This window comes from Lissotriton helveticus, chromosome 2_1 (genome assembly GCF_964261635.1).
Source record: "Lissotriton helveticus chromosome 2_1, aLisHel1.1, whole genome shotgun sequence".
NCBI classification, from domain to species: domain Eukaryota; kingdom Metazoa; phylum Chordata; class Amphibia; order Caudata; family Salamandridae; genus Lissotriton; species Lissotriton helveticus.
In genome coordinates, this window is record NC_136059.1 from 1,518,938,143 (window position 1) to 1,518,956,430 (window position 18,288).

At 43.5% G+C, this 18,288-nt stretch overlaps 2 protein-coding genes across 2 annotated transcripts in view; one reads left to right on the forward strand and one right to left on the reverse strand.

Annotated features, from left to right (window-relative positions):
• Positions 1-14,084, forward strand: part of LOC144818744 (uncharacterized) — a 397,421-nt gene extending 383,337 nt beyond the window's left edge. Inside the window, exon 8 of the mRNA XM_078676448.1 lies at positions 13,969-14,084. The gene's annotated coding sequence lies outside the window, so the exon portion shown is untranslated. The remainder of the gene's footprint in view (positions 1-13,968) is intronic.
• Positions 1-18,288, reverse strand: part of LOC144818745 (uncharacterized) — a 220,113-nt gene that overhangs the window by 107,677 nt on the left and 94,148 nt on the right. The gene's annotated exons all lie outside the window — the stretch shown is intronic.

The window sequence follows — 18,288 nt, forward strand, 5'->3', positions numbered from 1 at the left end:
CCGTTGGTGGTTTGGTGGGTTTGGGAATGGCCACAATAGTGGCTGTGCGTTGATCGAGCGGAAGCAGTGCCGCCTCCACGCTTTCCATGTACATGTCCAAGAGAGGCTTGGCCAGTATCGAGTCCACCGCCTTATACCACTCCACAGGAATACCGTTGGGGCCCAAAGCCTTACCGGATTGCAACGCCTGTATTGCTAACTGGATCTCCCCCTCCGTCAAATCTGTATCAAGCTCTTCCCGCGCTTCAGGAGCAAGCACAGGGACAGAAATGTGGTCGAGTGACGCCAAGGCCTCTTGTTCTGTGACCGTTCGTGTCGGCGTGTATATCTCCCTGAAGTGGTGCGCTAGGGCTTGTACTATCCGCTCCGGGTGGGTCTGCAGCTGGCCCCCAGCATCATATAATCGTTGTATCCCCCTGTTGCTGCCGCCCCGTTTGTCTAGCCATGCTAACAGCTTCCCTGCCTTATCACCCACATCATATATGCGGTGTGCGGTGTTCGCGAGGTGCCCTTTAGTGATTGTAGTGAGATGTGCCAGGTGCTGCTGCTGTCGTAGTTGCAACTCATGTGCGGTGGTAGGGGTGGGGTCGGCCATGTGAGCATTATTCGCCGTGTGCAGTGCCAGCTCTAAATTAGCCAGTTCAGCTCTAGAGTCCCGTTTATGCCCTGTAATGGCCGATATGGATGCCCCTCGGAGGACCGTTTTATACGCCTCCCACAGCACCGAGGGTGAAGAGACCGAGCCCGTGTTCTCACTAAAGTAATGTGTTGTAGTCAATTTAAGTTTTTTCCTAATCCCAGGAACCTGCAGATAGTTGGGATATATTGGGTACAACCTAGCACGTTTCCGTTCTCTGGTAGAAAGGTGAAGTGAGATTGCTCACCTGGCTTTTTCAAAGTTAGATGAATATATTGTTTAATGGTCCATTCATAAGAGCATGAAATTTCCCAGTAGAGAGAGGTGTGCGCCAGGGTTGCGTAATGGCACCCACGCTATTCTCCTTATTTATCAATGGAATAGTGAACTGCATGGAATATACTACTACTGATGCTCCGACACTAGCAGGTGAAAAAATCCCTATTTTAATGTTCGTGGACAACACATTGATTATTGCAAAGACCACTTAGTGGCCTCTAGCGGGCCCTGTTAATTTTGAGAAATATTGTATGAGCGGGGTCTGGAAGTTAATGAGTTAAAAACGAAATGTATGTCTTTTAAGCCACACAGAACTTTTAAAGGTATTATTTTAGTGAACAATCGTCCTTTGGAGCAAGTTAAAGAGTTTACTTATCTGGGGGTTAATATACAGAGTGATTTAAAGTGGAACCAACAAATTGACCTGGCAACACTAAAGCATCGACAACTGGCTCACAAAACCAATTAGCCCGGTGCTCCAGGTATTGAATGTGAAAGTGGTTAGCTCAACACTCTATGGAGCAGAACTATGGGGGTGTGAGAACCTGACAAAACCTACTATAGTAGAAAATAAGTTCCTACATAAGATTACAAACCTCCCTCAAAGTACCCCAGTGTGTCCCCTAAGTTACGATCTCGAGAGAAAGCCCCTGGCTGACATTGCAAAATTACGTCCATTACTATACTGGCGCAGATTATGGACAACACCTGAATTGATATCATATGCTGCAGGTTTTATGGATATAATAAAGGCTGATAACTTCCATCAAATAAAGCGGCTACGAGAGGTTCGAGACACCCTAATAAGTATTGGCCTGACAACACTATGGGATGATCCAGGCACTGCTCGCTTCCCCCCCATAAAATTCTTAAAAGAAAAATATTGGGAGATGGTAATGCACAAAACCTGATAACTCACGATTCATCATCGCTTACAGGAATTTTTCTGGGAATATAATACATCCTGAGACTAAAATAGATACTGGGACACAATAACTAAACCATATGATCGAAAGCTATATTTCTAGCTTAGGTGGGCTGATTACCTCTAACATCTTTCACTGCCAGATGGGTTAATCCAGGCGATAATAAGTGTCCAATATGCCAGGTACATGTGGAGTCGGTGGCACATCTACTGTTTACTTGTCCAGCACATACTGCCCCACGACACGCATGGCTGGTGCCCATTTGCAAAAGGTTGGGCACTAGAAGGAGTGAAGAAGCTGAAAGAATTTTATGTACTAATACGTCAACTTCCATCACTGTAGCAGTAGCAAAATTCCTAGGGTGGTCATGAGCCATAAGAACGAATTTTCTATCCATACAATAAGGGGGTATCCGCCATTGCACGTTTTGCACATGTACCAGGGGCTTTATAGTCATACTCTGTTTTTAGCTGCTATTAGATTTAGGGCTAAAGTTTTATGTTCCTTTTGATGAGTGTCTCATAAATGTCCTTGTTACTAAGTATAAAGTAATGTTCTTAAAGTTTTTATTGAAACCCAGTTTTTTCATAATGATTTGATGTAATTTCCACAAGCAAGTTTTATATTCAAGCCTGGCATGGTTTGTAATGAAATATTTTGTACCATGCTTTTATGACTGAATTGACGAATACAGCTTGTTGTATTGGAAAGGCATGAAATTATTCTCAATTTTATCCACAATTTATTATTTCATGCATTGTACTTTGAGATTCAATTGGTCCTTTTGTCAGAATAGATACAATCAATGTTGAGAAATATCTTGACAAAGCTAATAGGGAACAAACCCCAGCCCTCTTAAAATATTTATGCCAGCGTGTCAAAGGTATCACACAGCAATTACGTCAAAAGTTCCTCACAAGAGTTCCTTTCTAGTCCACCGCCTTTTGTGTCAAAAGTTTTAATACTCAAAACCACAATTTTTTGCAACTTGTCGGCATGCCCGATATTAGTTTCTTATGTCTAAAAAGCCCTCTGGCTCTTTTTTAGGTCTAGCCTAGCAGGACGCATGCGCTGCTCTGTGAGGCATGCAGTATCACCTCTAGGGGCATTGATCCCACCCCTTGCATGCCCCTGGCTATTCATTGGCTCTTTAGAGTGCCTCTCTAAATACGGTTCTTTTGTGTGGCTAATCACATTAGTCCCTGCTTTCCTGATTTGGTTCACACCCATGGTGACTAGCCCTCTTACATCTTATCTCTGCAATTTAGGTTAATGTAGCAGGACTATTTTCTTACTTTGGCTTGTTGTTGATTTTTAGGGGTGGGGGAAATACGCACTTTAACTGATGCGTTTTTCGCCATGCCATCCCCTCCTTCATTATTCCACCCCACTTCTGGCGGGGTGAGATTCCATTTCCCATCACTCCTGCTTCTGTGGCTCTTTGTGCAGAGAGATCTCCTCTTACATACCCACCCACGGTAATGGTTTCTGCTGCCAGCCCTTTCAGATCAACCTGCCTCTGATATCTGCCAGCAGCTTCTGTCCCATGTTCTTTTCTCTCAGCATCCTTCCAGAAGTAAAAGAGGTCAACAGCACCCAAGCCCTCTGCTGACTGGACTCAGCTCCTGTCAATATTCGCAGCTGGGGTCCCGGTTCCTGATTTCCGCAGTGAGCTGCGTTCAACACTATACCCATTTGCTAAACTCGTTCAGTCTTCACCGGTCTTTGCTTTTCTTCTTTAATGATCCCGGTAGTTTACCTCCTGCCCACAGATGATGACTGACGTCCAATACTGACTGTTCCAGCATCATTCCAAGAGCAGCGTTTTCTGTATGAAGGTCAGGCATTCCTTGATCAACCTTCCAGGCTTCAAGGAGAGGGTGCAGAAACCACAGGAGAAAGAAGAGCAAGAGAGAGAGAGGCAGGGAGGGTGAGAACGAAGGGCCCCCAAAATACTTTAGGTGCAGGGCCCCGAAAGTTCTTAAGATGTACCTGTGCGCATGCATGCTTCCTTTCGCCAGTAGCGCCTCGGAATCATGACATGCATGCTCTGGCTCTGCTTGTTTGTCTGGCTTCCTTTTGTTTCTGCATCTGTTTGTGAATGCAGCTTGGCCACATTCCTTTACACAAGCTTGTGTATCTTTACTAAAGCTTGGAAACATCCTGCATTGTATTTGTTTATATTTTAAGTGATTCCTACTGCTCCTCAATTATGTTTCTACCTTTTTTTATTTCATTACGAGAAACACACACAGAATAGGCGCCTAGGTTACCAGGACAGGTTGTGTTATCGCGAGAGCACAATGCTTGTGAAGTTTGCTTTGAATAATGTTTTGTTGAAAATTAGATTTCCTTCGCTGCAGGGAATAAGCAGGATTGTATTTCTCATTATAAACAAAGGCAGCATAGTTACCTCTGCTAGTTAATGGGGTTGTTTTACAGCTCTTCTTCATTTTTTTGTAAGCAATGTTTTGTTTCAAATGTATGTTCAGATTGATTTTGACATACCAAAATCAGCACTAAAGTAATTTCAAACTTTCAGTACAAAATGCAATACCCTAGCCAAGATGCAGTCAAAGGTAAAGCCAATCACAACTACTGAAAGAAAAAAAATCATTTTGGGGATTTTTTGTAAACCAGGAAAACAGCAGCAGGATACCAGTGCTGTTTGAAATAGAGATTGCTACATGCAATTAATTAGAGATCACTTGTACACCACTTTAATATTTCATAATGAAGCACATTTACAAAATGTTAGTGAACAGTGAATTTTATCACAGTGAAGGTGTACCAACAACAAAAGCTCTATTCACTCCGACTCATCAAATATCCCGATACAACAAGCCCAGCATACTACTATCAATTATATTAATAGATAATGCCCATCTCCCTTTCCAGCCATCTTCCAACTCGTACTATGCTTTATATGGCTGGCCTTTAGCATGAGCGAGCTGGGCCCAGGCCACCAATATTCTGAGGGGCGCACCGTACGAACCTGTGTGCATTAAGGTAATGCCAACAACAGCATCCCTGTCGTCTTGCTCCAGCCTTGTTCGTGTCCCTGCATGCACGTTTCTGTCTGATTTGTCAGTAAGTGATTCTTATCCTTCATTATCATACCGAGGGCAGTGTTTTTAACACTCCATTACCCCATTCTCTGCCCTCTAGTCACCATCTCAACCCTGCTGCCACACACCAACTCGGTGATTTGGGTGAGCTGGGGAGGTCAGCAGACCTTTGTGTTCAGGGCCCAGTCACTGCTCAGCCAGGGACTAACCAGAGAACTCTGCCTGTTGCCTCATGTAATTTGCTAGCATCAGCAAGGACACCAAATTTCTCTCCGCCCAGGGTGCTATCATGGACATCATTTAGGGGTCACCAGAGGTCACAGGTCCAGCCCCTGGCTTGCACATTGCTAACCCCTGGCCTCAGAGGTGTCAAAATCAGTCCTGGTAGACAGATCAACCTAATGGACGTCGTCTAGTGCTCCATTTTCTTGCTTTTCTGTTTAAGTAATGTTATTCACTATTAGTGTAAAAAATGGAGTATAATTAGCCAGAATAAGACCCTATCCGACAGTTACGGTAAGTACAAAATGTTTTTAAATGCATGTTGAATGCATGCGTGTAGAAGAGTAGATTTACCTGAGAGAGAGCGAGTGAATGTGTGTGTATGATTAAGTATGTGTGTGTGAGTCAGAGTAAAGATCAAATGGTGTGTGATATTACTTATGGTACCCCTGGCATTTTGGTGAATTGGCGCCCATGGGTGCTATCTTAACAAATGCTGACTCTGCCCTACAACTCTGACACCTTCACCATACACTACTGAAAACCCATCCAAATCCTAATACCTGGCACTACTTAATACCCATTACATCCACCTACCTAAACCAGTGGCTCACGCCTGCCACCCATCTGATGTTAGGTACCCAAACATATGACTAATCTTGGATTAATCCTCCAGAGAGGGGAAGAGCGGTGCCCATGAACCAATGTTTTAAGTGGGCAGGATCGGAGGGGCACAACATGCCCATACTTTTGTATTCCAATAAAAACGGTTTCCCTACTTGTTGCGAAAAGATAACCCTTCCAGGACAGTACATTTGGACAGTTGAAATGCTTCAGGTGCAGTGTAAGGCAGGGAGTCGCCTGTGCTATGAAACCGGAGGAGGGGCAGACAACTAAACAAGCCTTCTTCTAGAAGGCCTGCTTGCCTGAAAGAAATATGTACAACTAGTCAATCTGCAGATATAAGAGCAGCTCAGAAGGCAGTATTGACTTTAATGGATGGACTCACTTTAAGCATCCGAAGCATCCTTATGATACAGATTTATTCTTTTTCAGTGGTACTGCAAGGGAGTTACCGCCAGCTGAGTTGTGAAGTTTGTGCTTTTAAAGGACAGCTATAAAAGAAGCACTTTGTTAATTTAAACCTTTTTGCACATTTTGTAGCACCCTATCTTATACTGTGTAATACAAGTTTAGAACAATGACTTAAATATTCACAGTGCTTTCTGTCACAGATTGGGACCTCTTAGCAATAAACATACACAAGTTACTATTCTCCACTGCTCCAAACACGATTCAATTCTATGGTTCTATGGCACTGTGAGACCTCTGCAGTGCATTAACTAATAGAGGTTTAATAAAGTACGATAGTGCATTTCCCACTGATTAACTTAACATGCATTTTTCATTTAAGGCATATGTAGGTAATTTTTGTTTTGCGATTCTCAAATTGTGATTTTTTGGGAATCGCAATTAGAGAATCGCAAAACGAAATGTAGGTAGGATTAGCACATTTTTGGCGAATCCAAATTATTCCTTGTTTGCTAATTGCAAATTGAGATTCGCAAATAAGGAATACCTTCTCATTCATTCGTATGGGCTAGAAGGCCCATAGGAATGAATTGGACGACATTCTCAATTTGTGATTCTCAATTAGAGAATCGCAAATTGAGAATGCAATTTCAGGGTTTCAAAGGTGTTAATAGGACACCCTGTTGCACCCCTGAAATTAACATGTGTGCACATGTGGCCCACATACATGCCCTAAGGGCATGCATGTGACCCACATGGCACTTTGAAAAATGCCAAAAAGTGCCTTTCTCAAAGAAATCGCAATTTACCACAAACCTGAAGTTGGTGGTATTTTGCGATTCCTTAAGCCACAATTCGCACAACTTGGGTGCTTCCTACATTGCATTTAAGGAATCGCAATTTGCAATTCCTTAAATGCAATCGCAAAATAAGGAATCGCAAATTTTGCGATTCCTTATTTTGCGTATGGCTTTTTGTGTGCTACATAGCACACTGCCCAAATTGCGATCGCAAACTTTTGCGATCGCAATTGGGCTACCTACTAATGGCCCATGGTATTTTATATGTAGTTACCGGAGGGTGAAAAACTGAAAAAGTTACAGAATATTTAGTTTTTTAGCCATGCGTTTGACCTTGTCCTGATGCTCACTCGCCTCGTCCCCATCGCGCACAGTGTTTCAGTTATCATTATATTTTAATGCACTTCGACCACTGCCCTGAAGCCTAACTTGTGCAGGTACAGTAGACTATTAGATGCTGAGTCTTGGGAAGGGGAGAGTGATGCCTCTCTTCCAAATGGAGAGCACCATTAATCGGGGCCCAGACAGTGAAGTCGGCAGGAGACGTAGTGGCATACTTCTCACTGCGAAGACAGAACCAGACTTACTCTGATGCCATAGTTGGGATTACTCCTCCTTTCCACCAGAGGTGGTGACGAACATACTTGCTGGGGACGCGCCTTGTAGACCTTTAGGAACTAGGAGTACCGGGACGCTTTGCCGACTACAGGAAGAGGTGGGCCCTCTTTGACCGACGTGAAGAGCTATAACGTGCCATCTCATCACTGCTGCGCAAGACGCAACGGGCAATGCCTGTGCCAAGGGATGGGCCACCTGTACCCATCAGAAAAAGGCAGGTCTGGACAAGGCTATGCCCTTAAACTCTGTTATAGTGCTAGGTTATTAGCCTGCAGGATATCACCAATAGCACTCGTTTTTAGGTTTTGCCTACGCAATGCGTACGAAGTACGCATGCGCTAGCAAAATCTAATGATATCTCTATGTCGGGTCGGGTATCCGCCCCCTCCTCCCATTGGCTAGCTCCATAAATGGAGGCTAGCCATTGGTAGAGGGCTCTGTCTGTCAATCCCAGACCAGATTCGGGGGCGTTCCCGAGAATATTTCCCTTTTGGCTACGTCACGCGACGTCAGCCAAAAGCCGGGAACGCCCCCGAATCTGGTCCGGCATTGACGGCACCCGCCCTCAATACCGTCCCTTGCCGATTTTTTGGAGCCCCCTGGCAGGTGCCCACCCTGCCAGCGACATTGCCGCCTCTGAGCGAGTGCCATCTCGCTTTATATTTATATTTTAATTGAAGCCGGTGCCCACCCGGCATTGCCCCGTGTTTACACCGCCGCTGTCCGGCCTCCCGACCCCAGGGCCGCGCTGCGATTGGCCGCGACCCGGAAGTCAGGCAGGCCGGGGGCGGGACAAGCGGAAGTGCCGGAGAAGAAGAGCTCCAGCGCAAGGAGAAGAAGCAGCCTGCCGTGTCCTTCCCTGGGCTCCCAAGTGAAGGGGGAGCCCCGGAGTTCTGGCCAGTCTCGATGGAGGAGCGGGAGTCCTCCAGCCCCTGGCCGCCCTGTGTTGCGTAGGTCCCGCCCCCCCAGCGCGGACAAGGAGAAGCAGCTGCGCCCACCGGCAGGACTCCATGGTCGAAGAGGAGCCCCGCCGCCGCCCGTGAGAGCACCCGCGACATGGGCAGGTTTGGCACCTTTCCCCTCCTCATTTCACCCCTTCCCACGTCTGAATCCCTCTTGACCGGTCCATCAGCATAGGCCGCTGGAGAAGAGCTCACGCTCCTGATTATGTCATCACTTGCCTCACAATTAGAGATGCTTTGGGGACCATCATGAATCCAAGCACAGCAATGAAAGGGTCGCTTGCAAGGCTGAAAACCCCTAAAGTTTATAGTAAACATGGAATTCCTTCTCGCAGAGTGGTTTGCTGTGGTCCTTGCCCTCCGCGGCTCTCTTTCTTTCTAGAATGTTTTTACATTCCTTTCCTTTGCATGGCTTCTTTCATGCGGTTGAAGTGTTGAAAGAGTATTAGCATGGGAAAATAAATACTATGTAACCCAGTGAAGAAATGGCTTGCACAGTTTTCTGAGTCTCGGACAGCATTTGCAGAGCTTCCTGTTTCTTTTTCCCTTTATTAGGACGTTACGCTATAGGCCACACCATAGAGTAGCCATGTTAAAGAACATAGATAAAATGGTAAATCATAACATGCAAATTACCAACTTCTTGTAAAAATTGAGGGCTAAATATAATCTCTGGTTCCATGGGTGAAACCATCTGTTAATGCTGAGATGGACATACTGGTCATAGAAGACGGGTTTTTATTGGGACAATGTCTATGCCAAGTCATGAGTGAATGATAAAGAGGAAGAGGGCACTTTGACATTCAGGGAGAAAGAAAAGGGGAAACCGACGAGGGACAATTAATGAAAATGATATTGTAATCTTTTCTTTTTAAACTATTTATGCTATTGGACAAAGAAAGTGAACAAAAAGAATATTTGAACTGTCTGTCAAGCAACGAAAAACAGGGTCCGTCTCTCGCACTCTGGCCCCATGACGAATGTTGGGGTCGGTGGGTCAAAGCAGAGCGTAGAAGAAGTTTTATGTGAGGAAAGGACGCAGTAACCCGTTGCAAGGAGCCTTCCGGTGCTGTAAAAAGCGGGATTAATACGTGCTCTAACCTCAGCGCTGCTCCTCAGATAAAACGCTGTGCACAGTGGCACGCGGATGTTGTAAGCAGCTTCACAAGAGTTTGCACCCGAGTTAGGACTCTGGGTTTTACGGTAATTACTAGACCGCTGTGTTTTTGCTCTCACACTTTTCGTCAGGAAAAACTGACAGCATTTGTATGGGCACAATACTCACATTCCGAGATAGCACACCTGGTAAGAGCGAAAGTACAGTGTATTCCCGCAGTATTCCTAAATAGGAGGCGCAGAAACCAGAATACGTTAAACCCACCCCTGGGTAATAGGACACCCATAATATCTGTATTTACCAGGTGCGGTATTACCGCACCAAAATACCGAGGCAGATCTAACGAGGCTCTTAGTAGGGCCTACGCCTGATAGGGGAGAGGCAGGTGTAAATCACGGGTGTCATCCTAAACGCTTTACATAGTGCATAACAGAAAGAACCCCTAAATCATTCTGTATCCAGTGAAGAAGGCCAAGTTAGATCCAGGCATACAATGTACAGCGCTGCGAGGCGTCCTATTATAAACTAGGCTCTTTATAAGCATACACGTGAGAGGGCCTGGTGGTCTGTCATGAATTAGAGCACCTGGTGTATCTAGCACAATCTATTAGTGGGATAAGGCGAAGGAATGCCATATTTCCTCTCAAATGACCTAGGCTCGTTCCTCACAATTAGCAATGCACCGGCTGTGCACGAGGAGCTAAGCAGCAGAATGAATGCAAACAGTTACCATGACAATGTGACAGGGCATTCCCTATTGTTGTCATTATTGTTTTCTTTACAATGTTTGTCTTGTTTTCCGCTGACTGGGCTGAGGTCCCTGGCTGTGTTTGCTAAAAGCCACTGTCAGGAATAACAGCTGTGGCATCTGACAGCCTTAGACGGGTGTCTGAGGTCCCGCCTGGGGAGCAGTGTATCTGACACGTCACAACGAGAGAGAGTGTGCGTGAGGGCGAGGGAGGGAGAGAGAAAAAAGAGGGACAGCAGGAGAAAGGCAGAGAGAGATAGAGATTGAGTGAGAGACAAGAAAGACAAAGATGGCGAGACATAAAGTGAAAGGGAGGGGTGTGTAAGTGAGAGGACAGAAAAGAAGCAAGAGGAGGGATCAAGATAAGTGGTGCATGTGAGAGAAATAATGAGGGAAAGAAAGAGAGCGGAGAGAAACGAGACAGAAAGGGAAAATAAATATCGAGAGGATGTGGCCTAATGGCCAGACCTGGCGATTTTGGCGCCGGAAAACCAGATTCGTGTCTCGGCTTCGGCTCAACCTCCAGTGATTCTGGGCACATCACTTAATCTCAACTTGCCTACCTAAAATGAATGCGTCCTTGTGTAAGGTAACTGGTGCTCATGTAAAGCTCTCCAATACCTTCTGGTCGAGTTCGCACTATATAAAACTGCAACAAAAAAAGAGAGAAGGGGACAAAGAGGTGAGTAGGTGAGTGAGGGAGTGTAAGAGCAGGGTTAAAGAAAGAATGTCAGATAGAAAAAAGAAAGGAAGAATGATAGATACAGATCAAGAGAGGGTCCTGTTAAAGAGAAACACAGAGAGAGGTAGAAAGAGGGAGGAGAGAGAAAGGGAGAAGAAGAATGAGAAGGAGAGAGAGAGAGAGAGGTATAAGGAACAAAAAGAAAACGCGAATGGGTGGGACAGGTAGAAGGAGGGGGAAGAGAGACAGACTGAGACGGACTGAAAAAGAGAAAGAATGAATGTCAGGTAGCTAGATCGATCAATAGATAGGTCGATAGATAGATAGGAAGATAGATAGGAAGATAGATAGGAAGATAGATAGATAGATAGATAGATAGATAGATAGATAGATAGATAGATAGATAGATAGATAGATAGATAATGCGGAAAATTCAGAGAGAAAGAGTGAGAGCAAAATAGACCGAGATAGACACAGAGAACAAGACAAGGAAAAGGAGCAAGAAGGAAGTTGGAAATCTCCCAACAAGCATTTGTATTTTGCTGAAGGCTGCTTGGTTCTGTGGTAGGTTTTAATGACATTCTGCACTCCAGCCTGCAGCACTCTTCACCGATGCATCAATGCTCTGCTGGTAAATGTACCAAGATGAGAAGAGCGTGGAGAAATCGGTCGGTCTGCTTAAGGGATTTGATCTATATATGGATGAAACAGAATCAAGTTGACTCATAGTTCAAGATTTAGGTTTCTTGTACAGGGAGTGCTTTATTTACTTCTTTATTTTAGTTAACATACTGTACATTTCTTCATAAATATACACTTGAAAACCTACAATAATATTTAAAATTTAAAATAATCAATCGATAACAGATCTAGTCGTCAACAACCCTCGTAATCACACTATGTATTTTCTCCTGTGTCTGCAAATCCCTCTCTCCTGATTGGTCACATTAACTTTGATCGTTGGGCATCTAAAAAGAATAAATTGTACATATTCTATCTCCTGTCACACAACCTACTCATCTAGTTTTCATACTTGAAAGCCACCCCAGAACCCTCAGTTTCACGAACTGGAATCAATCCCAGTGGGTACCAGGTACAATCATGTTGCTTCGACAGAGTGGGCCATTCAGAGCAGAGAACATGAAATAACTTCTCATGATTATATTTTTACAAGATGGTCAATGTTTGATGATGAGCCATAAAATAGCAACTTGTCTCATTAGCAATTTGCAGCATCCTCCAAGTTATACCCAAATCGCAAGACCCGATCAACCAAGGGTGTCTTACAACACCTAGTACTCCTTCACTGCTTGTTTGCCACCATGAGCCATAGTCTCTTTCAACTAGTAAACACGTAGGCGGCTATTGAGAATTTAATTGTATAAAGACAGGAGATGCTGCACCACCATTGTTGTACAAGAAGTGAGTCCCTTTTCAGATCGAATCAGGGCACAGCTGGTCTTGCGTTGCTTCTTTTCCAGTTCGGGGAGTACCCGTCCTGGCAGTTCAGGCTGGACTGTTCTTACTGATTTACATATAGCTGAGTCCAAAATGAAATGGCATGATGAGCAAAGAAGGAACGATAGATTGGGATGCAAGCATTCCTCCCATCATCTTTGGTGTGTTTATTTTTGGTTACTGGCATTAGTATTGTGCTCCCAAGGAATTACTTTTATGCATTTGGTCCTGTTTCCTAGTGGTAGATTAGATTAATAGGCGTTGGGTGTGATCAATAGTGGGGGTTGTGTAAGGTCATGAATATGGTTGGTGGGATGAGTAGATAGGATGGAGATGATTATGCACTGTAAGAGTGCAGGATATAGTCCCCAAAAGGGGGTGGTTGAAGGTTTTCAGCCAAGTTTACATTTTTATGCAGGGTGCCTCCGTGTGCCCCTGTTGCCTGCTTGTGCTGTGTGGGTGTGTGTGGAAGGCTCTGTGTGGGTGTGTGGAGGGCTCTGTGTGGCTGTGTGTGTGGGGGGCTTTGTGTGGCTGTGTGTGTGGGGGGCTCTGTGTGTGTTTGTGTGTGTCATTTGCGAGAGATAAAGCTAGTGGGATTGTAAATGAGAATGCCATTTATTTATGTTAAAAAAAAACATAAATAAAAATAATGTCAAGAGCAATGCCAATAGCTCTAACTTTAACAAAGGCAAAACCATTGCATTGTAAATGCTTGTTACTTCTGGGAGGGTGCTTTTGAGCCAGTTTTTTCCATTTTTAGTGTGTTATCCTGATCTCGATCTTTTAGCTTTGGAGCCAGAAGTCGGAAATATATGTATTATTGATATTCTGTGTTGAGCAGACATTTTGGCAGTAATTTGTAAGTTGCTAAAGCTGCAGAAATAGTTATGGGGAAATGTAAGGCAACTGATAAACTGGCCGGGGAATGAAAAGCAAAAAATAAACAGCGAAAGCTGCTGCTGAAAACTGCACGTCAATTCAACCAGACAACCTCATGGAGGAGATCGAAAGCCTAAAGCTAGAAACATCAAGGAATTTCTGTGCAAAACCTTCTACCTTTCAGGGCTGGAGCAGCGCAATTTAGGCTTCATCTTTGTCACAATTTTATAATTATGTACTACATTATATTCACTGTATGCCTTAACTTCCTTAACGTGTGTGAAGTGTTAGTATTTATTAATAAAATGTAATTCTCGTTGGGATTAGAACTTTATATATGAGATTACTTATGTAAGTTAAAACATGTAATCATGTACTCTATTACTTATGTTTTGCATTTATTCTGTAAGTTATACCTTTGTATGTATACTCTTGCATTCGAAGTTCATATTAACTGCTGTGTTATCTTGGCCTGATTCTAGTCCTCAATTGAAATGTATTTAGCCTTGGCAGTATATTCTTCTTTCTTTCTTTTTGCAGGTACATTATCATGCTTCTGGTTAATTAGAGAAATACTTATTGTTTGTATTAGACAGTCAGCAGGGAGGCTTGAAAATAGGAACTTGGCAGTGAACGTGGAGAATTAATGTTCAGAAGAGGCTTTCTGTTCATCATGTACCAGGGCGGCAGGATAATCAGGGTTGCGATTTACAGTACAAGTTTAGATGCGATGGGAAACTTAAGGGAGGTTACAAATGCTCCTCCAGAGTAACAATTTGGTTGGGTCCTGGTGGTGTGAAAGGAGATAAGGGTGTTTTTGGTATTCCTGTTATGTTAATTGGTGTTCCCACAGTTAGTGAGGCAGATTCCCTTTAGACTCTCTGCTTACCTTATTCTTACAAGTGAGACGCTTTGAGCTGAACAATTATTCTCTTTTTCCAAGACTTCTTCTGAAGTATACAGTATGTTGACACCTTCTATGCTCCCTAAATTGAAATCCTCAATAGCCAACCCCATTGTTGTACTATGTTTAGAACAGAAAAGGGAAGTATCTTTATGGAACACCTATTTACTTTGATTTGTTTCATCATTGTTGTGGCTATCACTATACTGTATCTCATTTTATTACGGCTCAATTTACTGAGATATTTCAGTGTAACTACTGCATTGTTGTATCTCTTGAACTTATTTATATTCTGCTTATATACTGGATTTATTAGTATCCTAAAATAAAATCCATTTAACCATATTTGGTGATTCCTCAGCCTTACTGTTGAGTCAAATTGGCTTTACAAGCCTAAAATGTACAGTTGATGTCTTCTCCCTTACAGCGCTTCAAGTCAACCAACAAAGGTCCATACGACCAGTGTAAAAAAATCTTTTACGACTAAAAGACTGCACTGTAAGTATCAATGTGCTGTCAGGGTCAAGACCCACTATGAACTGGCTATATCAATAATCGATTGAGACTGCCAGAGATAGAGTGAGAGATGAAGTTACCACAACAAAGGATGATGGGGTTAGTTTAGACCATGTGCACTTAATAATGTTGTTTGCTATAATAGATTTCAGGTGCTACCTGATATGGAATGCTTAGCTAACAAGTCGAGCACCAGAACAATTGTTGAGAAAGCTACACAAACACATAGCAAATGAGCTCTAAGGAGGAAAATTGAATACATCCAAAAAGAGACCAAGGAATGAAGGCCGTTGCCGACTGGATGAAGATCAGCCGTCTGAAGCTGAACTCGGACAAGACGGAGGTCCTCATCCTCGGCTCCAACCCGTCAGCCTGGAACGACTCCTGGTGGCCAACGGCACTTGGGGCAGCCCCGACCCCCACCGACCACGCACGCAACCTGGGAATCATCCTCGACTCAACGCTCTCAATGACCAAGCAAGTCAACGCCGTCTCCTCCTCCTACTTCAACACCCTCTGCATGCTCCGCAAGATCTATAGATGGATCCCGACAGATACAAAAAAGACATTCACCTAGGCCCTCGTCAGCAGCAGACTCGACTACGGAAACGCCCTCTATGCGAGAGCCCCGACCAAGCTCATCAATCGACTACAACGCATCCAAAACGCCTCAGCGTGACTGATCCTCGATGTACCACGACACGGCCACATCACCCCCCACCTGAGAAACCTACACTGGTTCCCCGTCAACAAGAGGATATACTTCAAGCTCCTCATCCACGCACACAAGACACTCCACAAGACCAGCCCAGCCTACCTCAACAGACGGCTCTCCTTCTACACACCCAACCGCCAGCTACGCTCCGCCGACCTCTCACTCGCCACTGTCCCGCGCATCTGAAGAACAACCACAGGCGGGAGATCCTTCTCCCACCTCGCCGCCAAGACATGGAACACCCTCCCACTGAGCCTACGACAGACCCAAGACCTGCTGACCTTCAGGAGGATACTAAAGACCTGGCTGTTCGATCAGTAGCGCCCCCCCAGCGCCTTGAGACCCTCGCGGGTATGTAGTGCGCTTAACAAATGACTGATTGATTGATTGATGAAAAGATTCTTCAGAGCAAGATTTATCAAACCAGACATTACCACCATCACCATCCCCCATTTTTCCATAAAAACATTCTTGACCTGGTTTGAGAACAATAATGAAATAATGGAACTTTTACTCCACCACCCTTTGTCCTTCAACAAATGAGTCAGTGACTCTTTCAACCTTGAAAGGAACAGTAAATTTAGATGACCCTTTGCATGTCAAAGTAGGTTTAATGATCCGCACACAATCACCAAACTTTTGCTCCTAGAATTGTGATAATTGTCATGGTAAGATTTCCCTTAGATGTGAGAATCAGTTATGTTTTTTCTAGCTTTAATGATAGAAGACTCAAAAGTATCTCTCTCAACATTCCTTTTAAAGAAAGGCATTATCAAAGATTTGGCTTGTCCGCCTCTCATTAAAAAATATGGAGATACTCCTGTGCATGTGTTAGGAGTTATATGATAACTCAAAATGTTCTCTTTAAGGAACTCAAATACATCAAGATTGCTTTCCAAAGCAGTCTGAATTCCTTCTTTTATAAATCTGTTAGCCCTCTCAATTTGGCCATTTGAACGAGGACTATAAAGTGGTGCCCTTTCAGCACGTACCCCAAACTTCCTCAAAAATATTTGCATTTTACTCAAAATGAATTGCACACCATTATCTGACATAATAGAAACAGGTGCACCCTCAATCCTGAAAACATATTTCAGAAATGAGATAACGTCATCAGTTACAGGATGTTCCACAAAGGTGTAATATAACCACTTAGAAAAATCATCAATAAGTACAATTAAAAATCTCTTTTCTTTGCCTAAACATTTGTACGGCCCTGAAAATTCAATAGAGAGTTTTCCCAAGGGTCAAAAGGGGCATCTTGAATTGATAAAGGTTCTGTTGAAACCTTCCAGTGTTTATCTGATTTAACACAAATCGAACAGTTGTCCACAAATCTTTCAACAGATGCATCCATACCAGGCCACCAGTAATGAATTTTTAGCAATTTTTTTGTTCCAGACATTCCAGGATGTCCAGAATGGGCTAATTGGATGAGTTTATTCCTAACACCAACCGGTGGTACAAACAAATTCTGCCTCAATAATATATCATTTTCAATGCTAAGTTCATTAGCAACCTGTGCAAAACTCCGGAGAGGAATCACTAAGTTCTTGCATGACGGCCAACCATTCGTCACAAAATGCTTAACTTTAGACAAAATGGTATCCATAGTTGCACAGTCATTCCACTCCTTTTCAGAAACAGCCAGGTTACATGAATCAATGGCATCTACTAAGGCAACAACACATTCATGCTAATCAATAATCTCATCTCCTGATTCAATAACAGGTGGAAGTCTAGATGGACAGTCAGCTGTAAAGATTTTTCCACCAGGAACATGTTGACTACCAAAATTAATTCCTGTAATTTAGCAATCAGCCTAACCACCCTGGATGAAGCTTTTCCACTCCTGACCCCGTCCATCATATAGGCAAGTGGTTTGTGGTCCGTGACAAGAACAAAAGGTCTTCCCCATAGAATTTTTTTAAATGTCTCTACAGCCAACACACAGGCTAGAGCCTCCTTTTCAATTATGCTATAATGTACTTCTGCACCTCTAATGCCTCTTGAAATGAATGAAATGACTTTTTCCTTACCATCAACAATCTGTGTGAAAACAGCACCTAATCCTATAGCACTAGCGTCAACAGTAATATAAGATTTACCTTGAGGATCAAAAGTGTTAAGACCTGGTGCTTTGGCAATACGCTTTATCACATTATTAAAAGCTTCATCATGGACATCTGTCCAAATGAACTGAGAACCTTTTTTGAGAAGTTGTCTAAGAGGCTCAACAACAAGAGCGTATCCCTTAACAAACTTGGCATAATACTCGCTCAACCCAATAAAAGAACATAAAGAATCTTTATCTTGTGGTTTACTTGCTTTCTCCAAGGTATTGATAAGATCATCTTTAGGAAATATACCATAAGGAGTGATTCTATGGGCCAAATAATTGATTTAATCAACCAGAAATGTACATTTGTCTCTGCTCACAGTCATACCTTTGCTGTCTAAAATTTGTAAAACTTTCTCTAATATGGTATTGTGCTGCTCACTAGTCTTAGCAAAAATTAAAATATTGTCTTGGAAAGACTGCAACCCCTTCAAACCTTGAAATAAACGTTCTATTAGTTTCTGGAAAACGCTGGCCGCTGAGGCCAGCCCAAATGGCATTCTCAAAAATCTATTAAGACCAAATGGAGTAATATAAGCCGTGAGATCTTTTGAAGATTCGTCAAGAGCCACTTGGTGATAAGCATATTTTAAATCAATGATCGGA